The sequence below is a fragment of the Mastomys coucha genome, unplaced genomic scaffold (genome assembly GCF_008632895.1).
Source record: "Mastomys coucha isolate ucsf_1 unplaced genomic scaffold, UCSF_Mcou_1 pScaffold13, whole genome shotgun sequence".
Taxonomy (NCBI): Eukaryota; Metazoa; Chordata; class Mammalia; order Rodentia; family Muridae; genus Mastomys; species Mastomys coucha.
The window spans coordinates 51,996,384-52,004,826 of record NW_022196895.1 but is presented as its reverse complement, the minus strand read 5'-3'; the positions used below and the strand labels follow the sequence as shown (position 1 = coordinate 52,004,826).

Here is an 8,443-nt window from a genome sequence, read left to right as displayed (position 1 = left end):
GCCTAGCATATATGAAGCACTGGGCATCTATGGCCAGCACCATAGAAACATGTCAACAGCAGCAAAAGAAACACCTGTTGTCTAGTGTTGAGAGCTAATCTTATTCAGAAGATTAAATTGGGTAGATAAACTGTGCACAGATATATTAATATCCTGTGAAATGGGGGTCTGTTCTCTCTCACCCAGGAGATACCTCACAGCAGTCACAACAAAGAGCCATGTCTGTGGAAAGATTTCCTTGGGAGCTGTGCTCATGATTGTCAAAATCGAGCCGTCTTTTGTTTGCTTTTCTGGAGTGGGCTCCCCTTGCTTCTCTCCTTTTTGCTTTGCTTGCTACTTGTCTGTTTGTACTTTGATTTCCCACAGGGGGTGGGAAATTTTGCTCAAATGCTGATGTAGGGGAGTCTGAGAACATGATTTACACAATAAGGATAATATTTTCTTTGAAATGGGATTCCAGGTGTTGCTCTATAGATGCAATTTTAATTAGTCTTCGTATTTGTTCTTCCCCATCTTTCCCTCACATTTGAAACAATGACCCCATTGTTTCCTTTTACTAAAGACTACATTCAAAACATGCTCTTTGTAGAAGTCAGTCTATAGATAATTTTTATCCTATGAATGTTAATGTATATAGGCCATGAAGTGACTATTGTATACATTTAGTGTTTTGTCTTACAGAAGATATGTGTGTGTATATGTGTGTGTGTGTGTGTGTGTGTGTGTGTGTGTGTATACACCTCACATACAAATGCATAATGAATGACAAAATTGTGATGGTTTTCATGAGAAGTATGCCTCTTAGGCTTAGATATTTGACCCCAGTTAGTAATGGTGTTTGGGGGGAATGTTATGGAATCTTTAGGAGTATATCAGTGGGAGTGGGCTTGAAGAATTCATAGGCTTGCCCACTTTCAGTTCACTGTCTTGTGATTATGGTTGAAGATGTGGCCTTTCAGCTTCTTGCTCCTTCTACCTCCGTCCCTGAGCGTTATGGACTTTCACTATGAAACTGTAGGTCTAAATAAACTCTTTCTTGTTAAAACTGCTTTTCATTATGGCAATTTTTTAAAAATGAATTTTTTATTTTTGGTGCATTGATGCTTTGCCTGTATGCATGTCTGTGTGAGGGTGTCAGATCCTCTGAAACTGGATGGAGTTACAAACAGTTGCGTGGGTGCTGGGAATTGAATCTGGGTCCTTTGGAAGAGAAGGCAGAGTTCTTAACCACTGAGCCATCTCTCTTGCCCCTCATCACGGTATTTTTTTTAATCAAAAGAATGGAAAGGTAACTTATATATTCATTTATGAATCTTTTGATGTTGTCAAATATAATCCAAGTGCCAGTTTTAATGCTAGAAACCTGTTTCATCAGGAGGGCGTGCTGCAGCTCATGCTGCCCATGATGGTGGGTGCTTAGTGTTGTTCCTAGTTTTTATTTCTAACCATAATAAAACATCTTGTGTGTGTTTCCAGGCAACAGGACACAATCATGGACAAAGCATGTACAGTCTCACCAAGTATAAAAGCCAGAGGATAGTGGGCTGGTGGTTGTTTGTTTGTTTATTTGTTTATTGTTAACCTGAAACAGACTAGAGTCACGAGGAAGGAAGGAATCACAACTGAACAATTGCTTCCAACAGATTGGCAACCAGATCTACCACCAGTGGATACATCTTTGGGGCATTTTTTTTTGATTGATGATTAATGTATTACCATTGTGGATGGTGCCACCTATAGGGAAGTAGTCCTGGGTGGTATAAGAAAACAGGTTGAGCAAGGCATGGAGAGCAAGCTGGTAAGAAATGTTCCTCCACTTTTTCCTGGGCGCTACCTGTGAGGTGGCTGCCATCTGTGTTGTGGCACCATGGCTACCCTCTGGCCTCTGGTGAAACGCAAGATCATCAAAAGGAGGACCAAGAAGTTCATCAGGCACCAGTCAGACCAATATGTCAAAATGGTGGAAATCGAGAGGTATCGACTGTGGACAAGATTTAAGGGTCAGATCCTGATGCTCTACATTGGTTACTAGAGCAACCTGTAGAAAACTAAGCACATGCTGTTAGTCTAGTGACTTCTGGAAGTTTCTGGTCCACAACATCAAGGAGCTGAAGTGCTGCTGATGTGAAAAAAAAATCTTACTGTGTTGAGATTGCTCATGATGTTTCCTCTAAGAACCGAAAAGCCATGGTAGAAAGAACAGCACAGCTCACCATCAGAGTCACTAATCCCAACACCAGGCTACGCAGTGAAGAAAATGAATAGATGGCTTGCATGCATGTTTAGTGTTTAAATAAAACCACAAAAACTGAAAGAAGAAAGAAAGAAAGAAAGAAAGGAAGAAAGAAAGAAAGAAAGAAAGAGGGGAGAGAGAGAGAGAGAGAAAGAGAGAGAGAGAGAGAGAGAGAGATGTTCCTTCACGGTCTTTGCTTCAGTTCTTGCTTCCATATTCCTTCCTTGAGTTCCTTGAGTTCCTGCCTGGTTTCCCTGAGTGTATATAGTATAAACCAAAATAAATCCTGTACTTCTCCAGCTGGGTTTTAGTTAGCGTTTTATTCTAACAACAGAGAAACAAACTGATACCAAGCTAATAATCTCAATAAAGTTAAAGGCTGGACAAACACTGTACAGGAAGAGAATGACACCAGGTGGTCTAATATGGATCCTGATGCCAAGGATGGCATGGGGACAGAATGAACTGAGGTAGGGGGTCAAAGGAACGGGAGAAGCATGGGAAGGAGACTGTAGGGAGGTGCAGGACAACAAGGAAGAGCCTAGAGTAGGGGGAGGATCAGAGTTGGAGCTAGGAATAATAGTGGGTCATCTTTTTCTCTATTTGACATTCTCTATTCCAGGGTCAATTATGTGGTTGCAAAACACAGCCTTCATGTCAAAAAGGATAAAAGATAGTTTATTCTGGACCCAAATATGAGTGAGTAGGGCCTGGGAACACAGGTTTAGCCATGCCCCTGGACCCCAAATTCCGTATTCCAGTGTAGACACAGTTTTATAAGTTTCTTTCAGTGACCGTCTTAGTCAGGGTTCGTATCCCTGCACAAAACATCAGGACCAAGAAGCAAGTTGGGGAGGAAAGGGTTTATTCAGTTTACACTTCCACATTGCTGTTCGTCACCAAAGGAAGTCAGGACTGGAACTCAAGCAGGTTAGGAAGCAGGAGCTGATGCAGAGGTCATGGAAGGGGTGCTGCTTACTGGCTTGCTCAGCTTGCTTTCTTATAGAACCCAGCCAGGACTACCATCCCAGGGATGGCACCACCCACAATGGGCTGAGCCCTACCCCCTTGATTGAGAAAATGCCTTAGAGCTGGATCTCATGGAGGCATTTCCTCAAGGGAGGCTCCTTTCTCTGTGATTAACTCCAGCTTGTGTCAAGTTGACACATAAAACCAGGCAGTGCAGTGACAGAACAGCAAATACATTCATTGGTACTAACTAAGTGGAAAGTTACAGGAAGGCAATGAATCTCAGCTATTGGCCACAAGATGCTCTTATGGCACTCTTAGTCTTTTGGTTGTTAGAAACTATAGTATGGTTATGTTGATGCATTCTAAGAGATTTCATCTATTAGTCATAGGGTGTTAGGTCAGACACAGGGGTGGACAAGGCCTGGTTGCAGAGGGGTCACAGAGAGCCCAAGATAAATTGTAACTAGGCTCTGAACTTTCAACCCTTCAGCTTCTTCTCAACTTGTGTCGTTCTGATCAATCAATCAGCCTTAAAGTAGGTCAGTAAAGTCCATAGTTTCTTCCTGGGAATGTTGTTTTACAATTAAAGAGGTAGATTATGGGTCTCCTGGCCATCACAAGTGGCAGAGGCAAATGGGAGCCTTCAAGAGTCCAGATTCTCTGGGGGCTGGGGGGGGGAGGAGGGAAATGGTGGGGGGGGAGGACTGGGGAAAGTAGAGGGAGGGGAAACTGTGGTCAGGATGTAATGTATGACAGAAGAATAAAAGAAAAACAATTTAAAAACTGAAATGAAACTATAGCAACATCACTCATTCCAAACCCAGTAGGGAGTCTCTGGTTTTTAAACAACACCTATGGAATATCCTTTAATCAAGAACAGTTGTTTTGTTGTTGTGTTTATTTCTTGATTTTTAAAAACAAACATGTTTTGCAAACTTTTTTTTTTTTTTTTTTTTTTTTTTTTTTTTTTTTTTTTTTTTTTGTGGTTTTTCGAGACAGGGTTTCTCTGTGTTCTAGTTCTGGCTGTCCTTGAACTCAAGTCTCAGGACTACCAAACGAGGGTTGCGAAAGCAAGAGGACCTCCCTCAAATCCCTCAGTTGGTAAATATTTTAGTAGGAAAACTCTGACTCGACCTTACATGTCTTATTTTTAGAAGGCCCTTCGATGTGAACAGTCCCTGGTTTCATTTTAATTGGAGATCACAACTTAAAATTCCAAGGAAATAGCGTCAGATGAATGGGGCACGTGCCTGTAATTTTAAACACACACACATTTCATTCTCCATGTTCTGCGAGTTGCAGCTCAGAGAGAGGAATGATGTCTTTGTGGAGAGCAGGGTATCTATCTCTGTGATTGCTCATTCTCCGGCAGCTAAGGTGATAGGACTTATGCAGTGCTAGTCGGCTGTGGTACGATTGTGTTTCTGGGTGACACTTTGCAGATATTACCCCGGAGAAAGATTGTAATATTTTTTTCTTCTTCTTTATATGTTGACTTCTTGTTCTATTCAATACGGGATTTATCCAGAGAAGAGGACTTGCCTTTCTTTTTTTTATTAGATATTTTCTTTATTTACATGTAAATTTCTCCTTTCCCAGTTTCCCGTCCAAAAAACAAACAAACAAACAAAAACAAACCCCTGTTGCCTCCCCCCTCCCCATGCCTGCCACCCCACCCTCTCTCACTTATTGGCCCTGGCATTCCCCTACATTGGGGCATAGAACCTTCACAGGGCCAAGGGCCTCTCCTCCTATTGATGACCAAATTGCAATCTTCTACTACACACATGCTGCCAGAACAATCAGACCCCTCCATGTGCAGTCTTTGGTTGGTGGTTGAGACCCTGGGAGCTCTGAGGGTACTAGTTAGTTCATATTGTTGTTCGTCCTAAGGGGCTGCAAACCCCTCAGCTCCACTGGGAGGACTTTCCTAATTGCTTTTCTTATGCTGAGAATTATAGATCTCATGAGCTCTTGTGTCTAGCTGAAGGTTTGCCAAGATACTTAACGTCTGATTAAGAATAAAACACAAACCACGCACAACCTGTTTTTCAGCAGGCACGATAAGTGTATTTTACATGCTTTCAGCTACAGCAAGTTATATTAACAACCTGTTGCTGGAAAAATGTCAAGAGTGTTTCCTGTCTCTTGGGATGATTACTTATCTGCTCAAAGTATAAGACTTGTTTTAACACTCCTGACAAGAAGGAAAAAAAGAATTGTACATTTTAGGGAAATATTTACTTTTCATGTATTTTCTCTGAGATTAGTTAAAAAGCTGTGGAGATGACATAAAGAACATGCTCGATAATACATAGGTCTGGATTAGTCCCTTTTCTCAGTTTGATTTTTACAGAGAACTAACAGGACTTCCTCTTGAGAGATTATGTATGTGTGTCTGTGCATGTGAGTGCAGATACCTGCAGAAGCCAGCAGAGGGCATCAGCTCCTATGGAGCTGGAGCTACAGGTGGCTGTATGTTGCCTGAAGTGAGTGCTGGGAAATGAACTCCAGTTTCCCCTTAAGAGCGGTACAGATCCCTAACCACTGAGCCATCTCTCCAGCTCCAGGACTCAGCTCTCTTGATTTGCATGCAGCTGCTCTGTCAACATTGACTTCATTTTCTGTAAATAGGTTCGTCATTTTAAAAAGAGCAAGGGAAAGGGTCCACATGTGTGCAAGAAGAAACAGACAGACAAAATCCTCACTTTTCTCTGTATCTGGACATAACAGTCTTCTCGGACACAGTAAAGTAGAATACTTGGATTGGAAATTGCAGGTTTTCCTAACTGACTGACTTGTACCTGGGCACAGATGCCTTTCTTGTGGTGAGGTCAAAGGACCTCATTACTATGCGATGGTCAATAGCTCTTGGGTTGAATTGTAGCTGCATTTATATTTAAAAAAAAATACTAGAGAACCCATTGGTAAGTGCAAGCAGGAAAATTAATGAATGGGAGCCTAAGGGTAGAGCTTAAGTTGAAGAAAAATAAGTGGGAATGTTTGACTGTGGTTAGTAAGGGCAAAGGGAGACAGAAGCTCATTGCAGGCCTCTTTTGGAGCATGAAAAGTGAGCAAATTTCATGGTTCCCATGACAAAGGACAAAGGACTGAGGGCTAGGACAGAGGGTGTGTAAGAGGTCTATGAGTGCCTACTTTAAGCTTAACATTTTGCCTTCCCATGATCTATATGGTCTGTCTCAAGATTTATGGTTGAGGGTATAGTCCCTTGGGTGGTAGGTAGTATTGAGATGTCATATGGAAATTTTAGGGGTTGAGATTTAGAGGGACAAGCCTTCTAAGTCACTGGAGTTGCTGCTCTCTCTCAAAAGAGACTGTAGGGCTCCAGTTTTTCTGCCTCCATGTTTGATGATGGCATTGTTTACTTCTTGATGTGCATCTAGCACCATTACCCACAGCTAATGGTGGTTTTTCATGAGGGTCTTTACAATGCTATTGGATACTTAGCATATAAAATTGTGAGATTAATTAACCTATTTTTCTCATAAAGTTAGCCTGACTTTGATATTTAATTATAGTAGTGAAACATACCACAATTCTTCACTCTTTCTCTCCCTCCACACCAGGGTCCCAGGACTTACTGCTGAACTCAGAGCTCTAAGTTAAACTGTCCATCCATCATCCTCCCTCCCACCTCTCTTCCTTCCTCCCTTCATTTAATGTATTCATTTAAATGGATGGCTTCATTATATAACTGAAGAAGTAGAAAGAAGCTGAACATTGAGGGGCCATAACTATTAACCTATTTAGAATTTTGATCCAACAAGACAAGGTAATTGTCTAGATATTTCTTCACCCTGCTACAATTTGAAGCAGGCAGATTTTCACATTGACATTGACCAAGAAACTTAAAGGAATGATGGGTACTTTTCAGGGTTTGTGGAAACAGAGTGAAGGGCAGTAGGTCAACTTGAGTACTTTTATCAATCAAGGAAGAGTCTGGCAAAGTATTCTTTTCCCACCAAAGAATTAATAATGTGAGGAGCTAGACTGATGAGGATAATGTCTCCCACAAGGAGAAGCTATTTGGTCCACAGAATGCTTGATGATAGAAGGTTCCAGGATTGGGGAGGGCCAAGGAAGATGTAAGCATTACTTTACAGTTTTAGCTACTTCTGTCTTGCTGTAACAAATTCCAGGACCAAAGTAACTAATAAAAGGAAGTGTTAATTGGACTTCTGGTTCCATAGTGTTAGAGTCCATGATGGTGAAATAAAGGCACAGAAGTAGGAGTGGCCAAAACGTCACATCTTGATCCATGCCAGGAGGCAGAGGGCATGCTAGAAATTGCACAAGTCTTTTGAGGCCTCTAATGACACATCTCCAACATGGCCACACCTCCTAATCCTTCCCAAATAGTTTATCCAATGGGGACCAAGAATTCAAACACAAGAGAATGCTAGGGCACTGAGGCAGGAGTGTGTGAGTCAGTGTGGGAGCACCCTCATTGAGGCAGGGGAGGGGGAGGGGATGGGGGGCTTGTGGAGGGGAAACTGGGAAGGAGGATAACATTTGAAATGTAAATAAATGAAATAACCAATAAAAAAAAATGAAGAAAAAAAAAGAATTCAAACACATGAGCCTGTGGAGACTGTTGGAATTCAAACCATCACATTTGCAAAGAATGTTGTAACTTATTTTTACCAAAGTAATATGAATTTCCAAGGGAAATAGGTAACTTTGTGTTTTGTTTTAAAATGTATGTGTGTGGTATGAAGAAGGGGTTCTCCTTAGGTTCTCTGGAAGAAGTAGAAGCAATATCTTCCCCTCACTGCATCCTAGTCAGGTATTTCTTACCCTCCGTAGTGTTTCACTAACTCGGCAGGCACCAAAAGCCATTGACATTCTGAGTCAGAAATGGTAGAACTGCAGAGCAGCAGAAGAGAAGCACAAGAGGAGTTAGGTGAAGGCTTCTGGGGATGCATTCGGGGGCAGAGAGTGAGTGGGAGGGGAAGAGAAAGGAGATGAGGGTAGAACCCTATACGGAGAAGTGCAGCCCTGGGAACTTTCTGTCTGTAGTAGGAACAGAGCCACTGGCTAGAGGTGAACAGGAACTTCCTCTGCTTCTTCACACCTCTCTAGATCACTGGTCCAGATGGCTGTGTGACAGGCTCAGAGCTTCCATCCCAAGGTGGTGTCATGTCATATTCCCATCTGAAAATGGAAACTGGGATGCTTAGTGCTGGGGTCAGACTTGCTTCTCTGCTAATAGCCTGT

General features: G+C 42.0%; 1 pseudogene; it reads left to right on the top strand.

The window, feature by feature from the left end:
- The first annotated feature begins 1,862 nt into the window (after positions 1-1,862).
- LOC116087660 lies at positions 1,863-2,265 on the top strand (annotated as a pseudogene).
- The last annotated feature ends 6,178 nt before the right edge of the window (positions 2,266-8,443 follow it).